The following is a 26,041-nucleotide window of genomic DNA, read 5'->3' on the forward strand; positions in this document are numbered from 1 at the left end:
CACGTGTAGGCAGGTGCTCATGGAACATCCCATGTGGGTGGTGGGATTAGAGGTTCCCCGGTCGCCTGGATTCTGAGAGGTCAAGTTTTTGGGCGTCCTGCACCTCCAGCCCTGTCACGTGGTAAGTATGCCCCCCCCCACCCATGCCGGGGATCAGGGGAGGCCACTGGAGAGCTCCCAGGCTCCCCCCACCTGTGCGTGCCTCGGGGTCTGACCCTAAAGAGAGCGCTGTGCGGCGCACCCTCGGGCAGGTGGGCAGGGCAGGGCACAGTCCTCTCGCACGACGCGGGAGCCCCATCCACACACACCAGACCAGCCCTGACCAGGGCGGGACCTGCCACCTAACCAGCTCCACCGCCTGCCAGGGAAGACATTGAGTCCACAGGACCTTTTGTGGGAAGTGGTGGATTTGCTTTTTGTTTCTGCAGGGGTGATGACATGAATTGACACGGACAATGAAACTCAGACCTGTAAGTCAGAACAATGTAGATTGTACTGTGTGTCAAATGAAATAATATGTACAAAAAACACATACGCGCCCTCTGCACACAGGCCCAAGGCTTTCCCAATGTTATTGATCCTCCTTTCCTGACCCTGTGTTGTGATCTCCCTTGCACAGCTGGGGAAACTGAGGCTTCTCAGGGGAGGGGCTCTCACAGGGTCACATAGCTGGAGGCAGTGGTGCCAGGACTGGAGATCCAGGCCTACACTGTGTTCTGTAGGTGCACAGTAGGTGTAGAAGTTGTTTTGCTAGACTAGTCTGCATTCTGGAATGCATTCTGGAATGTTCTAACATGACACAAGTAGCTTTGGCCGAAGCCAAGTCCTGCCTGTCCACTACGCCAGGGTCAGTGTGCCTGCATGCTCGTGCCCCTCCTTCCGAGAAACCCCTCCCTGTGGCTCCCTAACCAGGAGCATACCCGGTGGTAACTCGAGCCACCCACTGCTGCCCAGGGCCACGGTGACCACACCTGCCCCTCAGCTGGAGCCAGGCGTGGAGGCGCCAGCCGCCTGGGCAGATGGGGGCCAGGGGCCTGGGCAGAGGCCTGGGAGAGCGGCTGTCACACCCCAAGGCCCAGCTGCGCCTGCTTCCCATCTCCTCCCTGCCTTTCTCAGGGTCTCCAGGCCCCACCTGGCCTGTGGCCTTGCTGGGCTGGGCCTGGGTCCCCAGCAAAGGGGCACTTGGAAGTGAGAGAGACCAGGCAGGTCTCCTGAGCCCTCACAGCCTCAGGTTTCTCCTCCCAAAATGGGGAGGCGTCAGCCTTGCAGGTGAGGGGTGCACGAGGACGAAAGGGGATCTGAGGAACTGTGCAGGAAGCGCTGCATGGGCAGCAGCTGGAGGTTTGGGATCGGCTAGTTGGTTCAGTCTCGTCTGGGATTCGGGTGAAAAGGCAGAGCAGGGAGGCCAAGGGCTCCAGGCAGGCAGAGGTGGTCAGGGAGGGGAGAATGGGGCAGGGCCACCCCGCATCTGCGTGTCATCCGGCCCACCTCCCTGCTGAGGACACCCAGGCTCAGAGAAGGTGAGTGCTCTGCCCGAGGTCACACATACAGCCATCGGCAGGGCGAGGAACACCACCCAGGCGAAGTGCTTTCTAGTCCAGGTGCTTTTCAGTGAATTGGAGGGACCAAGGGGGCTGCCTGAGCATTTGATCAGCTCACTTTCATCCTCGTCCTTCCAGAAAACCAGGTTCTGTTTGTTATTTGCTCTCCCAAGGTGCAAACATACCTTGGACCTTCCTGTGTTTCCTTATTCAAAGGAGGAGCTGACTTTCCAAGGCCTTAGGGAAAGGGAGTGGACACTCAGGGAGCAGGTGACAAGGACCTAACTCCAGAACAACAGGGGTTCGCCTGTGCGACCTCATTCATCCTCCCAGCACAGCCCCAGGCTGCTCGCCCCATTTTGCAGATGAGAAGCTGAGGCACAAGAGGGCGTGCCCTCCCCAGGTCGACACACAGCCGGTATGTGGCAGAGCAGGAGCCCAGACCCCGCGTGTGCTTGATGCCCAGTCATGGCCGTGGCCCCTCACTCTGCCCTCATTCAACCACAGCAGCCCTTGGGGGGCGGGGAGGGGCTGATGGAAAATGTTCATCTTTGCAGTTTCTGTGGATCAGGAACCAGAACCGTGTGCTCTGGCTCAGGTCTCTCACGAGGTGGCTCGGGTGTTGGCCGGGGCTGTGGTCTCACCTGAAGGTTCCCTAGGGGAGGATCTACTTGAACTTGCTCCTGCGTGAGGCTCAGTTGTGAGATGAACAGACTGAGGCTTGGGGAGGTTAAGTGTCTGACTCCAGAAAATACAGCCGAAAGCGTCAGAGCCAGGTGAGTTCATCACCTGTGCAGAGAGATGTGGGGCCAGGTGGAAACAGCTCTCGGGACTTCCCCGGGAATGGAACCTGTCCTGTCTTCCGTGGCAGCTGCCGCCGCAGGGAGCCCACAGCGTGCTCCATGGACGCCAGTTCACTGAGTCCCAGCCGGGGCCCGGTCTTCCTTATTCCTGTCCTGACTTCACAGATGTTACTTCGGCTCAGGTGGGGGCCTGCCCAGGGCCACTCACTGGCACCTGGTTTGTGACCTGCGGCTGAAAGCCTCTGTTCCAGTCTTGTCAAGCAGCTCCCTTGTGTCCAGCGGCAGAGACACCTGGGCACTGGCGCAGGGCGCTCGCCTGGACGAGCCTGAGTGATGACGCTGGGCGTCGTGGACACGGTGCCACAGCCCCAGGGAGGGAAGTATGACGGCAGCTGGTCACAAGTCCAGGCCGTGGGACCAGAACACCCAGGCTGTACCCACACTCGTCCCAGTGACCAGCCCGGGACATTGGGCACCCACCTCCTGCCCCAAATTGTCCTTCTTTACTCTAAAGGGCGAGGACGGAAACACCCTCACAGGGCTGTGCTGCGATCAGACGAGGCGACCCATGGGGGCAGCAGCCGCGGTCAGCATGTGCCAGCAATCCCACTGCAACGTATATGTCACTGCAACACCATGCCACTGCAACACACATGTCCTGCAACACCATGCCACTGCAATGCACATGTCACTGCAACACCATGCCACTGTAACGTATATGTCACTGCAACACCATGCCACTGCAACACACATTTCACTGCAACACCATGCCACTGCAACGCACATGTCACTGCAACACCATGCCACTGTAACGTATATGTCACTGCAACACCATGCCACTGCAACGCACATGTCACTGCAACCCCATGCCACTGCAACGCACATGTCACTGCAACCCCATGCCACTGCAACGCACATGTCACTGCAACACCATGCCACTGTAACGTATATGTCACTGCAACACCATGCCACTGCAATGCACATGTCACTGCAACACCATGCCACTGCAACGCACATGTCACTGCAACACCATGCCACTGCAACGCACATCTGCAGTTCAACTGTCAATACCGCTGTATGCTTAAGAACTGGGACCTCCCGGCTGGAGAGAGCCAGGAGAATCCCAGCTCACCTCTTTGGAGGGGCAGTGGTAGGAACGTGCCCTGGAGGCTCTGGAGCCCGTCCCAGACGAGCTCTCTGTTGGCCCTCGGTTTTCCGCTAGAGGGCAGTGGTGGGCCGAGGCCGTCCCTCCGGCTGGGCGGGGGAAGCTGAGCCGCTGCAGGGGGTGGTCTGTCAGGAGACCAGGAGGGACTTGCTCAAAGCCCTCAGGGAGAGAGGAACTGCAGACTTGTCCTGGGGAGTCAGGGTCCCCGCCAGGAGCCCAGAGCTCGAGGTGCGAGGTGCGAAGCCCTTGGGCTGGTCCTGGGGTTCTGGCCCCCTGCAGAGGGGGTGCCTCTTTTGTCTACAAACTTGCTCAAAAACACCTTCTTTTATAAACTTGCACCAACAAATAGCACACTAATCACATTTTTTTCTGATTGGAGAAATCATCATCCTCTGATTATAAAAGTAACATACACGAGAAATATAGAAAGAAGATCATGAACATTTAGTCACCCAACCCCACCACTCTGATGACCATAGTGAGCGTTTTCATATTCTTTTGTCCAGTTTTTTTCCTCTAAGGAACACTTTTTTTTTTTTTTTTTTTTTGAGACAGAGTCTCACTTTGTTGCCCGGGCTAGAGTGAGTGCCGTGGTGTCAGCCTAGCTCACAGCAACCTCAGACTCCTGGGCTTAAGCGATCCTACTGCCTCAGCCTCCCGAGTAGCTGGGACTACAGGCATGAGCAACCATGCCCGGCTAATTTTTTTGTATATATATTTTTAGTTGGCCAGATAATTTCTTTCTATTTTTAGTAGAGACGGGGTCTCACTCTTGCTCAGGCTGGTCTCGAACTCCTGACCTCGAGCGATCCACCCGCCTCGGCCTCCCAGAGCTAGGATTACAGGCGTGAGCCACCGCGCCCGGCCAGGAACACTTTTAAAAGCAATAATTGAGCCAGCCGTTGTGGCACACACCTCTAGTCCCAGCTACTTGGGAGGCTGAGGCAGGAGGATCGCTTAATACCAGGAATTCAAGTCTGCAGTGAGCCATGATTGCACCAGCCTGAGTGACAGAGTGAGACCATGTCTCTAGGGAAAAAAGAAAAAAGCAAAAATGGGGTCCAAGAATCCATGCTGTTTTGAAATCCTCCCTCCCCAACACCTCGGAGAATTTGTCTAGAGTGTCTCCCATGCAGTCCCAAACCGTTCTGCCAGAACATGGGCAGTAGTTCTCCAGCGGCCTCTGATGCCCGTCTGGGCAGGGCAGACCCCTGGCCTGGGCCGTGCTGACTCTGGGGAGGACGGGTCCCAGCTGCCTTCCTGGGTGTGGACCCCAGGTGTGGTGAGGATAAGCACCTGCGGCCCCATCAGAAGGATGGAGTTAGGCCCTGTGTGGCCTTGGCCTTGGCCCCCGACTGGCCTCAGCCTTCTGTGTGTGCAGCTGGGTTCCCCGACTCCGTACCCCCGCCGCAGCTCCCGCCTCTCCTCAGCCTCTGTCAGTGTGGCGCTCTGGCCCCAGGGAGCATCACTCGCCCCACAGAGAAACGACCAGGCACAGTCCACTGGGGGTGCAGCGTCTGCCTCCGCTGCCCTGGGTCTTGGATCTCAGCATCTCAGGGTAGCCTTCACTCCACGGTCATGCCTGTCCCTCAGGCCGCCTCTCGCCTTTCTTTCACTGCATCACTCGCCCCATGAGCACCCCAAGAGGTGGGAGACCCGCCACACCGGCCCACTCAAGCCTTGATCCACCTCTGAGCTAACGGGGCGGCCTGGCCAGCACTTCCAGGATCAAGGCCAGCCAAAGGAAGGTGCAGTGACTTGGCTGTATGTTTTTGGCAAGATTTCTAGAACAGTCTTTAAAAGAATATGATAATAAATTTAGGACTTAGGTGATCTGTGTGTTTTTCAATGATTTCTGGCTCCATGGTGTCAATTTCCAAGACACAAAGAGTCAAACACACCTCGCACACATCAGCACAGCCCCTCTTCCGTGTGAATTCTGAATGCACCAAAATTAGATTAAAAGCAGGGGGCTGGGAGGCTGCTGTGTGGACGCTCCCATTGTTGGGGTGTTTTCACATAGTGAGAAGTGGGAGGCGCCTCTCACCCCGGCTCACGACACCCCCAGAAGGAACAGGCTTCCTCCTGCCTGGCAGGTGGAGGGCGCCCACCCTGCTCCCCGCTGGAGGATCTCTCAGGGATCTCCCAGCCCAGCCCTTTCCAGAGGGGAGGCTGAGGCTGGGATCTGGAACGCAGGGCTGCTTGGCCAGTGGGAGGACAGCTTGGCCCGTGGGAGGACCGCTTGGCTCGGGGAGGGCAGAGGACGAATCTCTAGCGCAAAACAGCTGCCGGTCCCTGGGACTTCAGTGGAGGGAAGTCATGAGGCGGGAGCCAACCTGGCACAAATCCCGGCTTGGGACTTTCAGGGTGAGATTCTGTCCAAGTTGCTGGGCTGCTCAGCCCTGGTCTATGCACCTGAAAATGGGGACAGCTCCACAGACCTGCAGGGCAGATGGCACCGGAGCCAATGGCATTCGGGGAAACAGCCAGGAGGTGCCCAGCCACCTGCAGGCTCTGGACCAGGGGGAGGGCCCATCGCAGAGGGTGGCCCAGGACTAATTACCTCTAAGCCCCAGGGCCCAGCCTACCTTGGTCTAGTGACCAGACCATCCCATGGCCACCAGGTGAGGTTCTGCTGGTGCCTGGGGGCCTGTAGCAATTCCAGGGACGGAGCCACAGGGGTTAGTCACAACTCAACCCCTGCAGAGTGTCAATCAGAGGAGACCCCGGCATGGCCGTGGGTATTGGAGATCTCACCCCAAAACGTGGCAGTGGACCTCAGCTCCCGCCGGGTGGGCAGGGTGGGAACGCTGCCCGTGGGCCTAGGCTTCCTGGATTTTCAAGAATAGCTGGATGTCTGGTTTTACTGTGAAATCTCCACCCTCTTAATTGTTGAGAACTAATTCTGAAGTCTTTAACCATGACACTGGTGGGCTGAGGGTTACTGACGGTAGGTGATGTTCATGGGAGTGGAGCTTTGAAGGCCGGGGCTTGTCTGGAACTGCTGGTCCTGGTACAGCACCGGACACACGGACACATGCCCAACGACCATTGTGGAGAGGAAGTGCAGGCCTCTGGACTGCAGGGGCAGCGTCGGGGTCCCTGTGACTATCGTTATCCCACGTCAACAAGCAGGGCACTGTAGAAGCAAATTCAGTGCTCTCCTAGTTGCAAGCAAAGAAAAATGTCAAACATTTCACATCCCATTCATTCATTCATTCATTCATTCACGCAGGTAAGGAAAACTGAGTGGGCAGCTCAGGCCCACAGCCCAGGCAGGACCGCGAGGATCACCTTGTATGGCTGAGTCGCAATCGCCAGAACACCGGACAAAAATACACACCTGGGTGCATGTGTGTGCGCCTCCCCCGCCGCCAGGCTGGAGGACGCGTGTTCCTTCTCTACCTGACACCCCCATGGCACCGGCCAGGCGGGGGCCGGGAGGTGTCTGTGAGCCAGGGTGAGATGGCACCTCTCCCTTCTCGCTATTCGAGAACACCCCGACGGGAGCATCCAGGCAGCAGCCTCCCAGCCGCCTGGTTTAATCTAATTTTGGTGTATTCGGAGCTCTCATGAGAAGATGCAGCACTTGGAGCAATGTTTTAAGCCCTGAACGTTTACTAACTAGTTTATTCCTCATAAGCACCGGATTCGGCAGGCTAGCTACCTGCTGTGCTTCCATTTCAGAGGCTGGGAAACAGAGGCACAGAGACGTTAGGACACCTGCCCGTGCCACACAGCCAGGCACAGAGGGGCGGCCCTGCCCCTGGCAGTTCAGATTTCTGGGCCCTGCCCTGGGAGATACTGACACAGGGGCCCAAAGTCAAGAATCTGTAACTTCAGACTTTAGGGCGTCCCAGGTGACTCTGTCTTGAGCAAGTTCGGGGCCTAGTGTCCCTGGACACCACCAGAGAGACACTGTCCACCTTTGCCGACCTCCTGCTGGCCTTCCGCCGGCCCAGCGCTACCCAGCAGGTGCGCAATACACGTTTGCGGGCTCTCCACCAGCTGCCATGAAGGCCCAGCTCTAGGAACCAGGCACGGGCGGGAGTGGCCAGGCTGTCCTCATCCCACGGGAGCGGGGCCAGCTCCTGTCCCTCTCCTCTCTGAGGCGGGGGACCAGGGAGGTAGGGCCTGCCTCCCCCACCCCACGCTCCCAAATCCCCTGGGAGCTCCAGTTCCAAGCTCCCCCTGCCTCCTCCCTGCCCAGCGCAGGAATGCCGGCCCTGGAGAGCTGACTCTGCCCTCCCGGATAAGAGGAGGAAGGTCAGCGAGGAGACCCAGCCCCTTCCCGGTGGCGGGCGGGACACCGCAGGCAGCACAGCCAATGATCTGGGCTGACAGCTCAGGCCACCTGATTGGAGCCTGGAGGGCCAGGCTCGCTAAAAATGTGCACCTCCCTGCCCGGACAGGGCACTGCACCTCGGCGACTGGGTGGGCCGTGACAGCAGCGGGGGCACTGCAGCAGGTGAGGGGCCTCGAGAGCCTCCTCCCTCCCTCTTCCTTGGCAGTGTCTGACCTCCTGGCAGGGTAAGTTTTAGACCATTCAGCAGGGTCCGTCCCCCAAGGCTACAGCCCCCGAGCCCCATGCTCAGGGCCACCTGTCCAGACAGGTGAGGCCAGGGAAGGGTGCGCTTGGGGCAGGGTGCACCCAAAACCAGCCTGGCCAGCAACAGCAAAGCAGAGCTGCTTTGGGAGGGGCTTCAGGTGTCCAAGGAGGGGCCAGCCTGGTGTCCCCATATCTGAGAAACAGGCTGAGAGCCCAGTGAGTGGAGCTGGGTGCTGTCAGGGTGGCAGGTGTGAGGTGGGGCTGACGTACCCTCACAGCCCTGCAGGTGCCTCACAGGAAGGTGAGGGCCTGAGCCGAGTCGGCCAGAGGTTCCGGTCCAGCTCCCACTGCTGGCCAAGTGCCCTCGGGCAATGGCTCCACCCACCTGAGCCTCAGTTTCCCAATTTGTAAGATGACAGTGTTCATGGTGGCTGTCCTGTGCAGTGTCCACGTGCATGCGGTCAGCAGCCACAGTTGATAGAAACAGTCCAGTGCCTGTGACCCTGGGGGGGTGTAGGGGCACTGGGCTGGGGGCCAGGGCTGTGGCCCCTCCCGTGCGTGCCTCCAATGCTGCCCCTGCCCCCCCAGGACTCCACACTCGGCCTGGGGATGCCAGCTGCTCCTCCCCCACCCATCACAGCCTTTTCCCCGCGGCTCCAAAGCCTCATCCATCCCCCACTTGGGGACAAAGTCCCTGCCAGCCCCTGGGGATGACCTCTCCTTCCCACAGGGGCAGGCCTCAGGGTGGTTTTGAAGGAGGCCCAAACCCTGTCAGGGCCCACACTTCGTCCACACTGCACCGGGATTTGAAGGGGTCAGAGGCTGTCAGGCCAGGAGGGGGTCAGTCGGAGGCCGCCCCACGGGGGGAACGTGTGTGCACTTTGCACAGGCTGCCCAGGCAGGGCGGAGGCCACTCTGTGGCCCCAGGACAGCCTCAGTTTCTCGATGTGCCACAAGCCAGCCCCCCAGCCTCCCCCATGGGGGCTGTGGGAACTGACTAGGGCCCGCTCGGACTGTGGTGGCAGCGACGTGGCCCCAGCCCTGCGGAGGGGCCTGTCCTCACTCATCCTCATTACAGAGGAGGCGCCAAGGCACAAGGTGGTGCACCTTGGCCAAGGTCCCTGGAGGTGGTGGCCAGAGCGCGGACGCCGTTCCAAAGGCCTGCCGCAGCCCCTGGCGTGCGGGACAGTAGCCAGAGCCAGCTCTGCCCAGACGTCGTTGTTGCTAACGTTCAACGGAGGAGGAGAACACTGTTCCTCCAGGTGAGGGTCAAGAGGCTCCTAGGCTGGCCACAAGCAGGTGGCCCTGGGGTGTCACCCAGGCTCCAGGCCTGGCTTGGATCCACAGGGTGAGCTGTGACACTCTGTTGTTTTGAGGCCTTAATAGTTCATTCTCCAAACACATCAAGCTTGCTCCACCTTGCTGGGACTTATTTTAATAGCCTTGATTTTTTGGGGAACAGTTTTAGATTTACAAAACAATTAGGAAGACAGTCCAGAAAGTTCTCGTAAAACCTCACCCGGTTTCCCCATGGTGTGCATATTACATTAGTACGTGGCATTTGTCACCGTATCGACGCGTATTGCTACCCAAAGCCTACACTTCATCCAGATTTCCTTACTTTTTACCCAACACCCTTTTCTGTCCCGGGATCCCACCCAGGACACCACGTCTCCCCGGGCTCCTCTGGGCTGTGACAGTTTCCCAGACTTTCCATGGTTTTCTTGACCTTGATGGCTTTGAGGAAAACGGGTCAGGGATGTCGTAGACTGTCCCCCACCTGGATTTGTCTCCTGGCCAGGTGGGGGGTCCTGTGGGTGTTTGGGAGGAAGAGCGCGGAGGCCAGTGCCGTCCTCACCGCATCCTGCCAAGGGCGCACGCTGCCACCAGGACCTGTCACTGCAGGTGCCGGCCGTGCCCACCTGGCCGCGGTGGTGTCTGCGGGTTTCTCTGCCGAGAACATGCTCTGTTTTTCATTTTACTCCAATCACATACTATTCTCTCTGGAAGGAAGTCACTGCGCTCAGCCCACACTTAGAGTGGAGGTCGCGTCCCCCGCCAGAGTGGAGCAGCTGCGTGGGTTGTTTGGAGTCCTTCCCGGTTTACTCAGCTATCCTGCTGCTCGCTGATATGAGGACAGACTCTCGGACGTTATTTTACACTTCGGATTATAATCTAACACTACCTTATTTTTTGCTCAAATTATTTCAGCTCTTTCAGTTGATTCCTGTGTCCCTGTGACGTGCCCCCACCGATGTGAAATTTCACTCATTCATTGTGAGCATCCTTGCTTCCCTGGTGCAGGAAGCCAAGCTCATCTCAGATGTGTCCTGGCCGAGTCCTAGGAGCAGCCATTTATTGCGGGTCCTGGTCTTTTCCACCGGGGATGGTATTACGGGTCAGGATCTACCTGGGCACCAGGTCTGCTTGTTGCTACATGGGCATTTGTCTTTTAGGTCCTCTCGGTCGACTGGGCCTGGAGACATATATGTGCGTGCTAACCCACACATATATGCACATCTGTAGGTATTCCTACGTCACATCTGTGTCTCTATGGAGTTAAATGTGCATTCGTACCGATGTCTCCAACCTGTTCCTATGTGGATCATTCCAGCCATTGCCCTGGTTGTCTGTGACCTCCCACTGGAGCACTGAGAAGCCCCGGCTCTCACGGCAGCCGTCCACTCCTTAGGGGCTCAGTGCAGTCTGCGTGTCCAGAAGCATCAGAGTAGCTGAACGGAGCCCCGTGGGAAGCGGCTCCATCAGCCCGGCCACGGCACATTCGTGCGGGTCCTTCACCCCTAGCCTTCCAGACTCCACTCATTTCCAAAGCCGCAAAGGCAGGTACCTTTCCCCTCCTCTCAGTGAGATTGTTTTTTACATTTGTAACACAGTTAATTGTTTTGCCACATTCTACATCCGTGTAGGAGGATCCTCCTGTCCTCTTACATTTACTTTTTTGAGGCAGGGTCTTGCTCTGCCCCCAGGCTGGAGTGCAGTGGCATCATTACAGCTCACTGCAGCCTCAAGCTCCTGGGCCCAAGTGATCCTCCTGCTTCAGCCTCCCAAGTAGCCAGGCTCGCGCCACCACATCCAGCTAATTTTGTCCCTTTTGGGGTATAGATGGGGTCTTGATCTTGCTGAGGCTGGTCTCAAACTCCAGACCTCAAGCAATCCTCCTGCCTCAGCCTCCCAGAGTGCTGGGATTACAGATGTGAGTCACCGTGACTGGCACCTAAATTTTTTAAAAATTTGCGTACATTAAGGCTCACTGTTTGTGCTGTTAAGTTGAAGGCGTTTGAGAAATGCCTGGTGTCATGTGTCCCCCACTCGTCACACAGCATGGTCTCCCCATCCTAGAAAGTCCCTCTGTGCCTCCCCTGCTCTCAGTGCATTTATCCCCCGGCGGTTTCTTCTCACGAAGCAATCGGGTTTGCACGAGTTCTAACCCCTTTTATAACAAAATGCAGCAAGACCTGCGTATCGCTCCGCATCTTGCTTTGTTCTGGTTAATGTGTCTCAGGGATCTGTCCTTCCTGGCACACAGAGAAAGTCCTCATTCTGGGTCACAGCCGTTTGCTCTTCGGTGTGTGGACGGGGCGTGATTTGCCAGACACCTAGGGTGTTTGCAAGGTGCTGCTGTTACAAACGGGCAATGTGGAACCTGCCACTGCAGAGGGAGGGGTGCTCTGCAGCGTGAACTCCCAGCGGGAGGGGGGGTCAACGGTTAAGCACTATTGTGGTTTTATGGGTATTGGTCACCTGCCCTCAGATTGGCAATAGACAGGAACCGTCACTCCAGTCCCTCGCATTTCCTGTGGCGTCTGAACGGTGGTGGCTTCCCAGGTGTGGGTTCGCTCACTGCAGCTGCTGGCGGAGGGGCCGGGGTCTTTGAAATAAAACCAGCAGCAAATTTCATTTGTTGAAAATTAAAAGTAAAGGGACCGAGAAAAACACCAGATAGATCCCAGCTGAAGTATATCCATAAACAATTCATGGCCAGGCCTCCCAAAACCGCAGAGGCCGCGATGAAGGAGGGCGGGAGACTGCCGCAGCCAAGAGGAGCCCACAGGGGCGCTTGCGGGGGTGCCGGGTCCTCCCCGCGCTGCAGCAGCCTGTCTTCTGTGCTGGCGCGACCACGGCCTGCGGCGTGGTGTCCCGGGGGATGCCGGGACAGAGGAGGGACACTGGGGAGCTAAGGAAGTCGCGTAGTGGAGTCCTAGCTGGTCATCCGCTGTGACCACGTGCCCTGGTGGGTGGTAACTTTGGGGAAGCCGGTGGCGGTCCGTGGGAATGCCCTGGACTGTCGTCCCGACTTCTCTGTCTATCTGGAATTGTTTTAAACTAAAAAGTATAGTTTTAAAAAGACATAAAGGAGAAGAACCACTCGAGAAAGTGAAAGGACCCAAGATTGTGCGGGGTGCTGCGCCCGAGGCCACCTTGTCCAGCTCCCGTGCCCTGTGAGCGACTCTGATGACTGTGTTTTAAACCCCAGCACAGTCCCATGGGGCGAGGACAGCTGTCCCATTGCACAGACAGGGTGACTGCCGCGAGAGTGGCAAGACACCTTCCCCAAGCACCGCACGAGCACAGGGCCAATCTGGAACTGGGGTGGGATGTCTGCAGAGTGCCCACTGCGTGCCAGGCACCAGGGTTGGGGGCTGGGCCTGTCCTCGCAGAGCTGGCGCTGAGCCCCGGGGCCAGACTGGAAGACACATTGCTACAGTGCTGCCCAGGAAGGACCAGGCACCCTGGTGAGGCGGGGGTGTGGAGGGGCAAAGGAGGACGCTATTTCCTCCTCTCCTCCCCCAGCTCCCTCCCAGAAGCAGGTGCAGTCTGGGAGGGCTCCCAGAGGAGGTGATGGCCGAGTAGGGTTTGGAAGGATGCATAAGAACTTGTCAGGCAGTCCAGGGTGGGGGCAGCCTGAGTAGCCCTCCTTGCTTGGAAGGGCCAAGTGCGGGATGTGCAGACAGCTCCTGTCCCCCTGCTGCCCGACTGGAAGGGGGGCGTGGCAATGAGGGCAGCACAGAGGCCCAGGCCGGCTGAGGAGCCCCCGAGGCACACCCGGGCCGGTCCTGTCCCCCCATGTTCCTGCCCCGCCCCGAGAGGAACATGTGTTTCTATCGAAGGAAACTCCCCCTCCTCCTTCAGGTTCACGATTAGAATCTAAAACCCGAGACGTGCTGGGGTGGAGGGTCCGCTTTGGCAGGAGCCCAGTGAGCCTCCCACAGAACCCGCCAGATGGTCTGGGTGCAGTCCCGGAGCTCTGCTCACCCAGGCCTGGGCCTGAGGCTTTGTCCTCTTTTGGCCACTGTGGGCCACAGGTGGGGCCTGGAGAGGGATGCCACCCTGTCCTGTGGCTTGGCCCCTCCTGGGAGCCACATTCCTCCCCCTTCTCAGCAAGAAAGGGCCTCAGGCTGGCGGTACAGACCTTCCTCACTGTGGCTCCTGCCCACCTCTGCTCTCCTCCTACTTCCCATCCGCCCCACTCGCTGCGCCTTTGCCCATCCTTCAAGGCCCTGCTCAAATGTCACCACCGCCAGGAAGCCTTCCCTGACTCCCAACCTGAGTTAATGCCCTCATCTGTGCCCCTATCATCCTACCCCACCGCTGTTCTACATGCTCAGTTGGGTTTATCTGATGTTTTTCTCATGACTAGGCTTGGGTTACGGCTTCAGAGGAGGAAGACCACAAAAGTAAAACGCCATTCTCATCACATCCTATCAAGCAAGGGTGCACACTGTCGCCAGGGCTCATCACTGCTGGTGCTGGCCGCGGCCGCCTGGCTGCAGTGGTGTCTGCCAGGATTGTCCCCGTAGAGTTCCTCCTTCCCTTCTCTGTACTGTCCTCTTTGGAGCCCACACTAAGGAAGGGGGGAGCATGACCTTTGGTTAGGGCAGAACTCCTTCGTAAATATTTGGAATTATTCTGCATGGAGGTTTGCCTCTTCCCCCCATCACTTAGTTAGATAATCATTTATTTATATCAGTGTAGACTCATGGGCATTTATTTTATATTTTGGGTTATAAATTAATACCACTTTACCTGTATTTTGTTGCTCAGATTCTTCCAGCTTTGGCCATTGGGAGCTCTTTCAGTGGCTCCTGTGTCCCCTTGACATATTCCCTTGTCTGGGGACCTGTTGGTCCATCCATCTGTCTGCCTATCAAGAGATCAATTGCACTTCCTGACTTCCTGGCACTACGGGATGCTCCAGGCCCACTGTGTATGTTTGCTCCCAGGGAGCGCATTTCCTGAATGTTTCACGTGCCAAGGCGGGCTCCGAGCCCCTACTCCAGGCAGCCTCCTGGCCGTTTGCAGGGCTGTGTCGTGCCCTGGCCGCTATGCCTGCTGGGCTGCCACTGAGCTGTCTCGTCCTGTCTGTGTCCTGGGCTGCCGTACCTCGAGGCCGGGCACTCTGCAGGGCAGGGTGTCTGTCTCACCCGCGTTCCAGGTGCTCAGCCCTGGGCCAGGCCAGATTAGGGCTGCAGGTTTGGGGCTGGGCAATGCCACCTGCTGACTGTGCCCCTGTGCCCTTGTCGAATGACAATGACAATAATGTTCTTTGCAGGGCCCCTTTCTCCACGGTGGGCACTGGGCCTGGGCAGGGCCAAGGTGAAGCAGCTCACCCAGGCGCTTGGACCCAGGTGGTCGGCTCTAGAATCTGCTCTCCATGAGTCACCACGTTGCACCTTATCGTGTGCTGTACGAGTCAGTGTGCGAGTCCCCGGTCAGGGGTCTGAGGTGCCTGGACCACTGCACTCCCCTTTGTGAATGGGGGTCTATGCCAGAGTAAGGGGGTGTGGGATATGCCTGTCTTTCAGCAGCTGAGGGTAGACCTCGGGGCCCACACCTGGCCAGGCACCACAGTGGTGTGCGCTTGGCCATGCCTCCCTGAGATGTCACCTGGGAAACACCCCAGCTGGGCACCGGGCTTGTGAAGCCTGCAGGTGTGGACATTGGCCTGCCCAAGGGCTGCTGCTCAGAGCCTGCAGCAGGGACCCATCACGAGGCTACCACTCTGTCCCTGTCTCTCCAGCATCCTGGGGAGGTGCGGTGAGTGTGGTGGCCAGCCCTGCTCACATTGTGAGTCCCCAGGTGAGGCAGGGACAGATCAGCACCCCCGCCTGGCTCTAAGCCTGGGTAACGCCTCCCACCCAGCTGCTGCCTGGGGAGGCAGGAGGGACATGTGCGACTGCAAGAGGGGTCAGCATCCCGCACAGCTTTGCTGACAGAGGTGCTGTTTAATCGGGGTCTGGCTGCTTCTGCATGTCTGGGAAGCCACTCCTGTTCAGCACGCATGGGGCCATAGGCTTCCACCTGGCTGGGTGGCCCAGGCCCCTGTCTCAGGCACTTGATTTGTTAGTCATTCAGCAAACACTTGCAGAGCGCCAGTGCTGTGCTGCGTTTGAGGGCCGCAGAGCGTAAGGCCCTGCCAGCGGCCTCCTTGGAGGAGCCCGCAGTTGAGGGGACCTGCCTGTTAAGCAAGTGCAGTGATGGACGAAAGTCCCAGTTACAGCACCGTGTGCTCAGGGCTCCAGGGTGCTGGGGAAGGGCCATCTGGCCACGGTTAGGGAAGCCTCCCAGGGAGGTAATGTGCCCCAGCCTGGAGGAGAAGGTGAGGCCTGGAAGAGTGATATGTCAAGTCGGGGGGTGCACGTGGGCGAGCCCAGAGTGACAGTGCCCCACCTGAGGGTGGGGGATGGAGGGCCGAGGCTGGCAAGGGTGGCTTGGATGTGACCAGGTGGGGAAGGGAAGGGCCGCGTGCCGAGTGCCCTGCAGGGCCGTTGACTAACAGCCAGGGAGAGGTGGGGAGGGGGCGGGCAGGCCACCGGGGCAGCAGCTGCCCAGTCTGGCTGTGTGATGTCCGGTTCGGCTGTCAGCCACTCGAGAGGAACCCTGCAGCACCGGCTCAGGCCCTCGCCTCAACAGCAGCCCTGGAGATGTCAGCGTGGGCTCTGGAAGTCCCTGCCTGCATGAACTCACCCCACGGAGGCGGACCTTTAGAGAGGCGAGACTGTGAGATGGGAGGAGGCCTGGGGGCAGGACAAGGTGCTCAGAGGAAGGCGTGGGGAGTAGATGGGGATGCTGAGAGGGGAGTAAGGTGAGGCCAGGAAGGGACTGCTGGGTTTGGCAACATGCAAGGTGCTGGTGACTTTGGCCAGGGTAGTTTTGGGGAGTGTGGGGAGGGGAGGGCGCGTGGACAGTGTCTAAGGCTTTGCCAAGGGCCGAGAGACAGGAAGCAGTGGGTGAGTGAGGTGGGCAGGACCCGTGCAGCCACAGGTGCCCACAATGCCCATTGCCAGCTCCTTAGTGAGGTCTGGCATAGCTGAGGTGCAGCGGGAGGCTGAAGCAGCCTGGACCTCAGAGCCTCAGGTTCCAGACTGGGAGGACTTCGCACCCCAAGGAGGTGTAAGGGTGGGGGGATGTGAGCTTGGGCTGGGTTAATGTTTGCCTGAGCCAAGGTCAAGATCAGCCCCCTGGAATTCCAGCCAAGGCTCCATTCCCTGATTCAGGAATGTTGGGGCTGGGGGGCACGAGGGCCCGTGGTGTCTGGGGTCCTGGGTCTCACCGAAAGCTGAGTCTGACTTCCCCAGGCTCTCGGGAAGAGCAGCGACCACGCAGCCCCTGCCCTGCACCCTAGCCTGCGACAATCTACTCTCATCTCCTCCGCACACCCCTCCTGGTCACCCTGCAACCTCCCAGGTGGATGGTCCTCCGTGCCTCACTGTGTCAAAGGAGGGGCTGCTTGGGGCTGGCGGGAACTGCAGGGCTGCCCTGGGGTGTGCCAAGCCCCTGGGTGGCTCTCGTGTCGGCAGTGAATGCGACCTTCCTGGCCAACTTCCTCTGAAGGGCCAAAGTAGCATTATTTGGGGTATCCTTCTTCTGAAACTTCGCCTGTGCAAACAGCTCACCTCCCTCACCGCCCCGGTTGAGGAGCACTGTTCTGAGGACTCCCAGGGTCATGGGCCGGGCTGGCCCAGGGGAGGAGGAGGGACCTGCCGGGCTGCACAGTCAGCGATTCCCAGGCTAGAGGGCGACCCCCTGCCCCTGCAGAGAAGGACGTTCCAGGCAGGCGGCAGCAGCAGGCGTCTTGGGTCCCAGCAGAGGCCCGGGGACTGCTGACTGCTTCCTGCAGGCCTCTGACCTGGTGGCCTGGCCACCCTTCCGGCCTCGTAGCCATCAGTCATCTTGCAAGCCTGTTTGGTCCTTGTTTTGCAAAGAGCAGTTCCTGAAATCCAGGGGCTGAGAGCTCTGCTCATCTTTGATCAAGGGCCGGTTTCAGCAGTGAAGTCCAGAAATAACAAACATTCCGAGCATTTGCTGAGTGGGGCACCATCCTAGCCCTCCAGGGTCAGCTCATAGCGCAGGCAGGGCCGGGCTCCAGGCTAGCGGCTTATCATACGGCCCAGACACATTTGTTCCCAAACTTGGGTGCGCAAAGGAATCCACCCAGAAAGGAACCTCAGGGCAGATTTCTGCTGGCCTTCCCCCTAGATCCTGGGTCTAGGTGGGGCTCGGAACGCATTGCCCCAGAGGGTGTGCGGCGGTGTCTTTGTCTTTCTGGGAAAGGCGGATTCAGCCCAGACACTTTGCATTATACAGATGAGGAATCAGAGGCCAGGAAAGATGACTGGGCGGTGTCACAGCTGGGCTCGGGCCAGGACACATTCTCCAGGGGTGGGGCTGATCTCTTAGAGTCCCCTTTAAAATGAAAGGGTCATGTAAACACCAGGAACTCTCCTTCCTGTGACCTTGGATGAAGGACTCTCCTCCAGCACCAGCCTTTGCATTTGCAAGACTGAACATGTAAAATTACACTCTTATTACCCAACTACCAGTGTTTATTTGGGGCCATCTCTCACCGTCTAAGTTCAGGTTCTTGAATGATACTTGATAATTTAATCATCCGTGCACTGTGTTCGCAGTTGCAGTCCTAACTGGGGGAGCAGGAAGCTGGGCCTGAGCACAGGATGATCTCAGCTCTCCGGTCTGCAAACCACACCTGTGGGCCAAATCCAGCCCCGTGTTTTGTAAATAAAGTTTTATTGGCACGCAGCCACACCCATTCGCTTGCCAGTGTCTGCCTGCTCTCCTGCCATAATGGCAGGGTTGTGTGACCAGACGGTGGGCAAAGCCAAACACACTTCCACCCCACTCGCCCTTCACAGACAGCGTGTGCCTACCCTGCTCGAGGATGACCTCGCGGAGGCTCCCGGAGGCCTGTTCCTACTGGAACAGTAGCGGCTGGAGTGGGGCGGGTGTGGGTAGCCAGTACCCCCCAGGGCCTCGGCATTCCTGAGAGTGTTTTATGGCCCCTGGTATGGCCTGTTGTAGATTAACCCTCAGGGGTGAGAGTGTTCCTGGGTGGGGCTCCTCACTGGCTGCCAGTATCTGAGGTCCCCTGTCCCCTGCATTGTCTGTGGGAGACTTTAGCACTGTGTGCCTAGAGCACAGCTGTCTGAGCTGACCCTGTCCCCTGAGAAGCCCTTTACACCCCCTCTTTGCCTGGCTCCTCTCCCTCTGAGTCTCTGCCCAGGCACCTCCGCTGTCAGGAAGCCTGCCTGGATTTTGCCCTCCTTACTCTTCCTTCCCAGGCTTCCCTCGGCCGTTGCACTGATAACCCTGCATCATCCTGGTCTGTCTCCTAGTTGGTTTCCCCTCCTTGTCTGTGAGTTCCTGTGGGGTGGGGTCCCAGAAGGCTGAGCTGGGATGGGGGGCTGCCATCGTGGGGGGCAGGCATGGCCACAAACCACAAAGGGTAGAGTTCTCTCGAGGTGGAGAGTGAGATTCCCCAGTGAGGCATGCGGCCCGGGGATCCCAGGGGCGTGGGCTGGGTCCCCTCTCCAAGCTCCGGATTCTGTGCTGATGTGGCTCACGTCTGTCTCAGAAGGCGGAATGTGCTCTAAGATGACATGAGGAAATCAGAAACCATCTCTGTATGACTGTGGCTGTCACTGTTTTCCCCAAGGGTCTAAAAATAACAAAAGTAAGAGCCTACAGCCAGGCAGGAGGAGGAAGGCAGGCACGGAGGCCCTGCACTCCCGGCTCTGGGCCGCGCCTGGGGCTCGGCCGGGCTGCTCAGCGCTGGGGCCTGTGTCTGAGGAGGTGGCAGGGCTGTCCTGGGTTTCCCTGGGAAACCAGCACGGGAGGGCTGGGGGCTTCAGCCACAGCTGGTTCCTGAGGAGCAGCAGGTTTGGCCACTTCTCGGAGCCACCTGGGATGATGTGTTCCTCTTGAAGGTCGCCTTTGAGCGAGATCTGGGTGGGGGACACCGGGACTGGGATTGGAGTGGCAGGGTGTGTCAGACGTGCTGACGATGGCAGTCGCGGGCACCCGCGGCCCGTGGGTCCAGCCCCACCTCACTCACCCACTGCCTCCTCTCTCTGCCCCTTGGCACAGCCTCAGCCCAGCACCGCGAGGGGCCGCGGCGAATCCTCCGTCTCCGCTCCAAGCCTGGGCCTCCCCCCGGGTGAGCTCCGTGTCCTACGCCGACAGTGTCCTGCCCTTGCAGGGCACAAGAAAAGTCCAAGGCACACGTGCTTGAACATGTGTCCCTGGCACTGGTCTGCGTAGAATCCTGAGCGGCCAAAACGTGGGACAGGAAGAACTTGCCAAAAATGTTCTGTCCCTCCATCGGGAAAAGCCCCTCTTCGGGTCTGTTTTGCTTCCCTCCAGCCCTAACGCACCTGTCCACGCTCCCGTCCTGAGCAGGCTGGCAGTGGGTCGGGACATGAGGAAGCTCCCAAAACGTCCCCTCGTCCTGCCAACGGGTCACCGTACCTGGTAATTCAACAAGACACAGATCGCCATCCAAAAGGTCAACACCAGGGTCTGGTGCTGGAGGGCATGAGAGTTTGCTTATCTAAAAACCCCAGAGTCCTTGGGCCCCAGGCCGGCTCTGCTGCTTGGGAGCCGGGAGCGGCGACCTGGCAGGCTGTGCCTCGTCTGGGGATCCTGAGGGTGCTCACACTGGTAGCGCCACTGTGGAGACCCACAGGGTGACGATCCACGAGAGGGACTTAGCATTTTCTCTGCAAGTGAGGACTTGAACTTGTTACAACCATGTCAGGGATCAGAGCTGTTGGCTGGCACTTAGAGGTCCCAAGCCCAGCTCTACCTCTTGCAGGAGGGGGAAACTGAGGCCCAGGAAAGTGACAGATTGTGCCAGGGGGAGTCCAAGCCTGAGCTGGGGCTCACATAGGCCCTCGGGCAGGCAGAGCTGTGTGACTGCCCCCGTGTCTGCAGCCTCCAGGAGGGACACCTGCTTACAGCCCTGGCCCTGCAAGGCTCAGGTGTGTCCCTCCAGAAGGCCTGGGTGTGCCGTGGGGGTCGGGGTGCTCTGTGCACAAGTGGGGAGGCTCTTGGAAAATCCCCCTGGCCTAGGGCCAAAAGCACAGCTGCAGAGACAAACAGGATACGGGTCTCCAGCCGCTGTGGGGGACAATGGCCAGGAGAGGAAATGTCTCCAGACCCTTGTGTGGACGCCGGAGCCTGTCTGGGGCCTCTTTCAACACAGATTTTAGAAAAACAAACGGAGGCGAGGCCGAGCACCTCTGGCCAGGGGAGGAAGTGTGCTCTGCACACTCTGGCGAGCGGGTGGAGGTGTGAGCACGATGGAGCGCTGGGGCACCCACCCCTTGGGCCCCACGTCACAGGTGGGAAACTGAGGCCAGGAGGAGGATGTGCCATGGGCAGGCTGCGAGTTGGTGGGGGATGTCTCGGGTGCCCACTCCCCGCTTTTCTCCACAGCCACTTGGGGCTGTCACCTGAGCAGTGGGACAGGCCAGCCCCGACCCATGGGGGCCAGGGGACTGTCAGGAGGGGCTGACCCCCTGGGGACGGTGGTGCTTCCCGCTGGCCCATCCAGCACCGTCCCCAGTGCTCCTGGCAGGGCTGAGGCCACAGAGAGGACCACGTTGCCATTTGTTAAGTGCACGGACATGTCAGCACGACTGTGCTGTGTGTTGGACTGTTAGAAAAGTTCTCGAATCTATTTTAATCTTTGTGATGACCCAGAGCAGACCACAGAAGGCCCCTCGCCTCCCCCAGGGCCTCTCAGAGGACGTAAGCACTCCGTGAGGTGTGCTGACGGGTGCGGGGGCCCTGGCTTGCCTGGCTCCTGTGTGTGGCGGCCTGGGCTGGGGAGGAGTTGGACCCGGAACAGGGGCGTCACCCTTGGTGGAGGAGACTTGCCCACCAGGGGAGTCCCAGGGCCAGAGGCCGTGCAGAGGCAGGTGGGGAGAGAAAGACCTGGAGGGGGCGGGGGTAATGCGGGGCATCTTGGGCACCCAAGGGTCCCGGGTGCCCGTGAAAAGGGGGCTTGGGGCATCTGCCTCTATGTGGGGGTGGCAGCTTGCCCAGAAAGCAGCCTGAGCAGAGGAGAGGTTGGTGCCCTGGGTCACACCCATCCTACAGAGAAGGTGCCAGGGGACTCCAGCCCCCAAGGCTCTGTGGGCTGTGGCAGTGGGACATCATGGAGGGTGGGGTGTCACTGGCTCCAAGGGCTGATAACGGGGAGGCAGAGGGAGCTGGACAGGTGTTCGCAAGGCAAAGTGTGAGGGCAGGTGCCCAGGGCCAGAGTTGGGAGGGGCTTCAGGGTGGGGCCCTGACCTTGTTTCGTCCATCCCTGAGGCCCGAGGGGGGACCAGGAGGACATGAAGCATGAGGGACCACAGGCCACTCAGGCTGAGGGGGCTGTGACCCTGTCCCCAGCCTGCTTCACGAGCACAAGTACTGAACTGACCCCAAAAGTCAGGTCCACCCAGAACCTGTGGACGGGGCCTTATCTGGAATAAGGGTCTTTGGAGATATGACTAAGTCAAGGGTCTCGAGATGTGATCCTCCTGGGTGACCCAGGTGGGCCCCAAGTCCGGTGACAGTGTCCTTAGAAGAGACAGAAGGGGAGACACACACAGAGGAGGCTGCGTGGAGACAAGGCAGAGACTGGGGTGATGCTGGGAGCCACCAGATGCTGGAAGGGCAGAAAGCAATGTCCCCCAGAGCCCCCGGAGGGCGCGTGGCCCTGCGACACCCTGGATTTGGACTTTTGGCCTCCAGACTGAGAGCAGGGGTTTCTGCTGTCTGAAGTCCCCAGTCTGTGGCCCTTTGTTGTGGCAGCCCCAGGACACTGATGCAGTGACTGTCACAGCTACCCGCAGGGAGACCGGAGAGACCACTGTTTCCACCACACAGGGGCGGCCAGGGCTCCAGAGCAGCCGCCCTAGGCCTGGCGGGTCAGACACTCAGATTGCTGCCGCTGGGGACTCCGAACCTGGCCACCAGGTGCCGCTGCCTCCCCCCATGTGGTCACCGAGCATGTGTGTGGCCTGGGGGGCTGGGGAGCCGGGCCAGGCCTGGCTCTGCCCCTGCAGGCCCTTTGGGGTGAGGTGGGACGTGCCCAAGTGTCTCCAGCTGGGCCCTGCCCTCGTGGGGGTTGTTGTGACTTTAGGGGCTGCTGTTCGGAACCTTGGGGAGCTGGGGAAGTGGATGCCGAGGCGGAGCCTGTGGTTAGAGAACGGAGGGTGGGGAAGGGGGTGGGGGCCCCCAGCAAGGGCTGGGAGTGGTGCTGTCCAGGGCCCCCAGGGGATAAATACCTGAGCCATGTTTGGTTGTCATGACTGGGGGGAGGGGGCTACTGGCATCTGGTGGGTGGAGGCAGGGATGCGGCTGAACACCCCCTGGTGCACAGCACAGGTCTCCGCCCGCCAATGACACAGCGTGATTTGGCCCCAAATGTCAGCAGTGCTGTGATGGAAAACCTAGGCCTAAAACTCCAGGCAGACCTGATTCTAGTCTCATCCTCTAGCTGGTCACTGGCCCTGGGCATGTCACATTACCTCTGAGCCTTAGTTTCCCTATCTGCGAAATGGGCACATTATTATTTCACTTAGGGATTATTCCTGGTGTTGCTTTACCACACCTGTGTGTAAAGCCCCAGCCCGCCACAAGCGTACGTGGAGGGAGCCCTCCTTCTCCTGCGTCCTGGGGCTGGGCTGGCGCCAGCAGCCGTGGCCCTGGGTGCCCACACCGGGGTGTCGGCAAGGGCATGTGAGCAGGCCAACAGGTGGGGGCCGACGGGGCTCGAGTTCAGTTCCTGCTTCTTGCCCCAGCCGACAGGAGACCGGGTCTGGGCTCCCCAGTGAGCTGGGGTGAGAATCCCACCTTGGCTTGGCTTCAGCCCAGCTAGGAAGGTTCCTTTTCCCAAATCTGGGCCTGCCCTGGAGCCAATGGGAAGGTAACGAGGTAGGCCCCTGGGGAGGTGCCGGAATCCTGGGAAGGAGAGCTTTCGGCAGAGGGGTGGAGGGCCCAGCTCTTCTCTAAAATGTTCCCACTGATGGGCCAATGGGCCAGACGGAGACTGAAGGGGATTGCATGCATGTGTTTGTGCATGTGTGTTTGTCCTGTGTGCACACGGGCACCCATGTGTCTGCGTGTGCCCATGCACATGTGGGTTTATGCGTCTTTGAGTGTACAAGCATGTGTATGCCTGTGTGTTTGTGTGTGCATGTGTGTCTGTGCACATGCATGTGTATGTTTGTATGTGCACTTATGTGTGTGTGTGCATGGCTCTGTGTACACACAAGTGTGTGTCTGTGTGTACATGTTTGTGTGTATGCATGTGAGTGCATGTCTGTGTGTATATACAAGTGTGTGTCTGTGTGTATATATTTGTGTGTGTCTGTGTGTGCACACGACTATGCGTGTTTGTGTGTGTGGATGTGAGTGTATGCGTGTGCACGTGAGTGTATGTCTGTGTGTGCATGTTTGTGTGTGTGTGAGTGTGTCTGTGTGTGTGCACTAGTGTGTGTGCACGTGTGTGTATACACATGTGTGCAGTAAGTGGAAGAGGAGCAGAGAGCAGAGCTGAGGCTGGCAGGGCGCAGGGCTGGCACTGGTGAGTGTCCCCTGGCCTCTACCGTGGAGTCTGGGGGCTGGACAGTGGGCAGGCAGGACAGGGCCCAGGGCCGGTCCAGGAAGGAGCTAATGATCAACCCGCCTGGGCGCTGTGCAGTGCTGGGCCTGCCTCATCCGCCGCCAGGCGCAGGGAGGAAGTGCAGCAGGAAGCAGGGGGCGGCGGCCATGCAGTCAGCCTGGCTGTGGGCGGCCCCTGCCTGCCCTGGCCAGCTGGAGACAGCCAGGCGGGGCCAGTCAGCACTGAGCTGGGATCAGCCACCTGGTGCCTGTGTCCTACAGCTGTGTGGGCCTGGGAGCTGCCTCTGAGGAGCGGAGCAGGTACGGGGGCGTGTGAGACAGGTATGGGGGACTCCAGGGCAGGTACGGGGGCTCCGGGGCAGGCAGGGTGTGGACCTGCCAAGCAGGCTGCCGTCTGCAGAGCTAGGTCTTGCCGCAGGACATAAGAACCGTGTCCTACCTCCTACTTTCTTGAGGACTGTTCTGACCTGCTTGGGGTCAGGGCAGAGCACAGCTGCACTCTGGGGCCGTGAGAGGCTGCTCGCGCTCAGCACACTGGGGCACATGTGCAGTGATCACAGACAGTGATCTCAGATTTGACAAAGCACCATTGCTCTGGGACTTCGCTCCACCCCACACTGACCCTCAGCGAGAGCAGCCCGGGATCTGGACGGGACACGGATCCAGCAATAAGGCATCCAGGTCCAGTGGGTCTCGGGTGTGCCCCCTGCCCTGGGTTAGCTCGAGGCCACATCAGCAGGCCCACGAGTGCTAGCACAGAGCCTCTGAGCCATCCCCGGGGCCGCTGTGGCTGTGACCCGGCCACTTGGACATCACCGTCCCAGGTTTCCTTTCCATCCACCAAAGGGACGAGCAACTTGACCAGGAATACCCACCAGAAAGTTCCGGGGAGGTCCTAGGTTCAGCCTTTCAACTCCAGGTGTGGCCGGGGCATGTGGTCCTGTGCACACCACTGAGACTCGCTCTGGGCCTGGGGGTGACCCCCCAGGAGCCCCAGGAGCCCTGCCCCGTCTGTGAGGTGGGAGTTTCTGATCTTGTGCGGCCAGTGAGGCTCAGACGCGAGGGATGGCAAAGTGATGTGGGGAGTTATCGGTGCGGGTGGTGCTGCAGCCAGGAGCAGCGCACACGGGCCGCCGCTCGGGGTGCCGCCTCCCAGCCCCGGGGACGCCGAGCTGTAGCCCAGCTAGCAGCAGGGCCTGGGCCGAGGCTGGGTGTGGGAGGGCTGGGCTCGGACATCTGGGTTCACATCCCACCCATGTCCCTGACTGGGTGACCTTGTGCATGCAGAGTCACTGTGGCTGGTGGCACATCTACGCAGTGGGCGCAGTGGCACCTGCCTCCTCCAGGTCAACCGAGGTTGCTTAGTGAGCACCTCAGGGGGCCTGTTGTCACGTGGCGTCAACAGTGGTGTCATGCACTGGGCTTCCTGTGTCATGCACTGGGCCAGTGTTTTATGCGTGTGACGTCATTAAATCCGCCTCACAAAAATACAGTGACATAGGTAATGTTGACGCCACTACACAGAAGAGGAAATCAAGGCACAGGAGGTTACAAGGTGCGGTATTTTCCTGTGGCCGCGATAACAGAGTGTCACCAAGCGGGGGCTTAACAGCAGCACTTGTTTTCTCACGGTCCCGGAGGCCAGCAGCTGGAGATGGCGGTATGGTGTGGCCACACTGACACCCTCTGGTCTCTCAGAGAGGCTCCTCCCTGCCCCCCAGCCCCGGTGCCCCAGGTGTCCCTTGGCTGTGGCTGCAGCACCCCATACTCTACCCCCGTGGTCACCTGGCCTCCCCTCGCTCTCCCCTCTGCATGCCTATGTCCTCTCTTTCTTACAAGGACACCAGTCACTGGACTCAGGGCCTGCCCTAGTCCAGTACGACCTCATCTTAACTAAAGTTAACTTCATCTGCAGAGACCCTATTTCCAAAAATGTTCCCACCCGCGGTTCCAGGCGGGCATGACTTTTGGGCGTGGACGGTGTTCACTCCAGGACATGGGGTGACAAGACACCTCTCCAGAGGTGCTTTTGGTGGCGTGGTGAGGT

The 26,041-nt window shown here is 59.2% G+C and overlaps 1 protein-coding gene across 7 annotated transcripts in view; it reads left to right on the top strand.

Moving 5' to 3' along the window:
- Window positions 1-7,891: 7,891 nt before the first annotated feature.
- The window catches only part of SH3TC1 (SH3 domain and tetratricopeptide repeats 1), a 51,345-nt gene continuing 33,195 nt past the window's right edge, over window positions 7,892-26,041 (top strand). For 2 of the 7 annotated variants that reach the window (XM_045528244.1, XM_045528248.1), the window contains exon 1: window positions 7,896-8,039. The gene's annotated coding sequence lies outside the window, so the exon portion shown is untranslated. Of the gene's footprint in view, window positions 8,040-9,136; window positions 9,321-24,181; window positions 24,316-26,041 lie in introns of those variants that run through there. The other 5 variants (XM_045528245.1, XM_045528250.1, XM_045528246.1 and 2 more) reach the window with 4 other exon arrangements.

This window comes from Lemur catta, chromosome 17 (genome assembly GCF_020740605.2).
Source record: "Lemur catta isolate mLemCat1 chromosome 17, mLemCat1.pri, whole genome shotgun sequence".
NCBI classification, from domain to species: Eukaryota; Metazoa; Chordata; class Mammalia; order Primates; family Lemuridae; genus Lemur; species Lemur catta.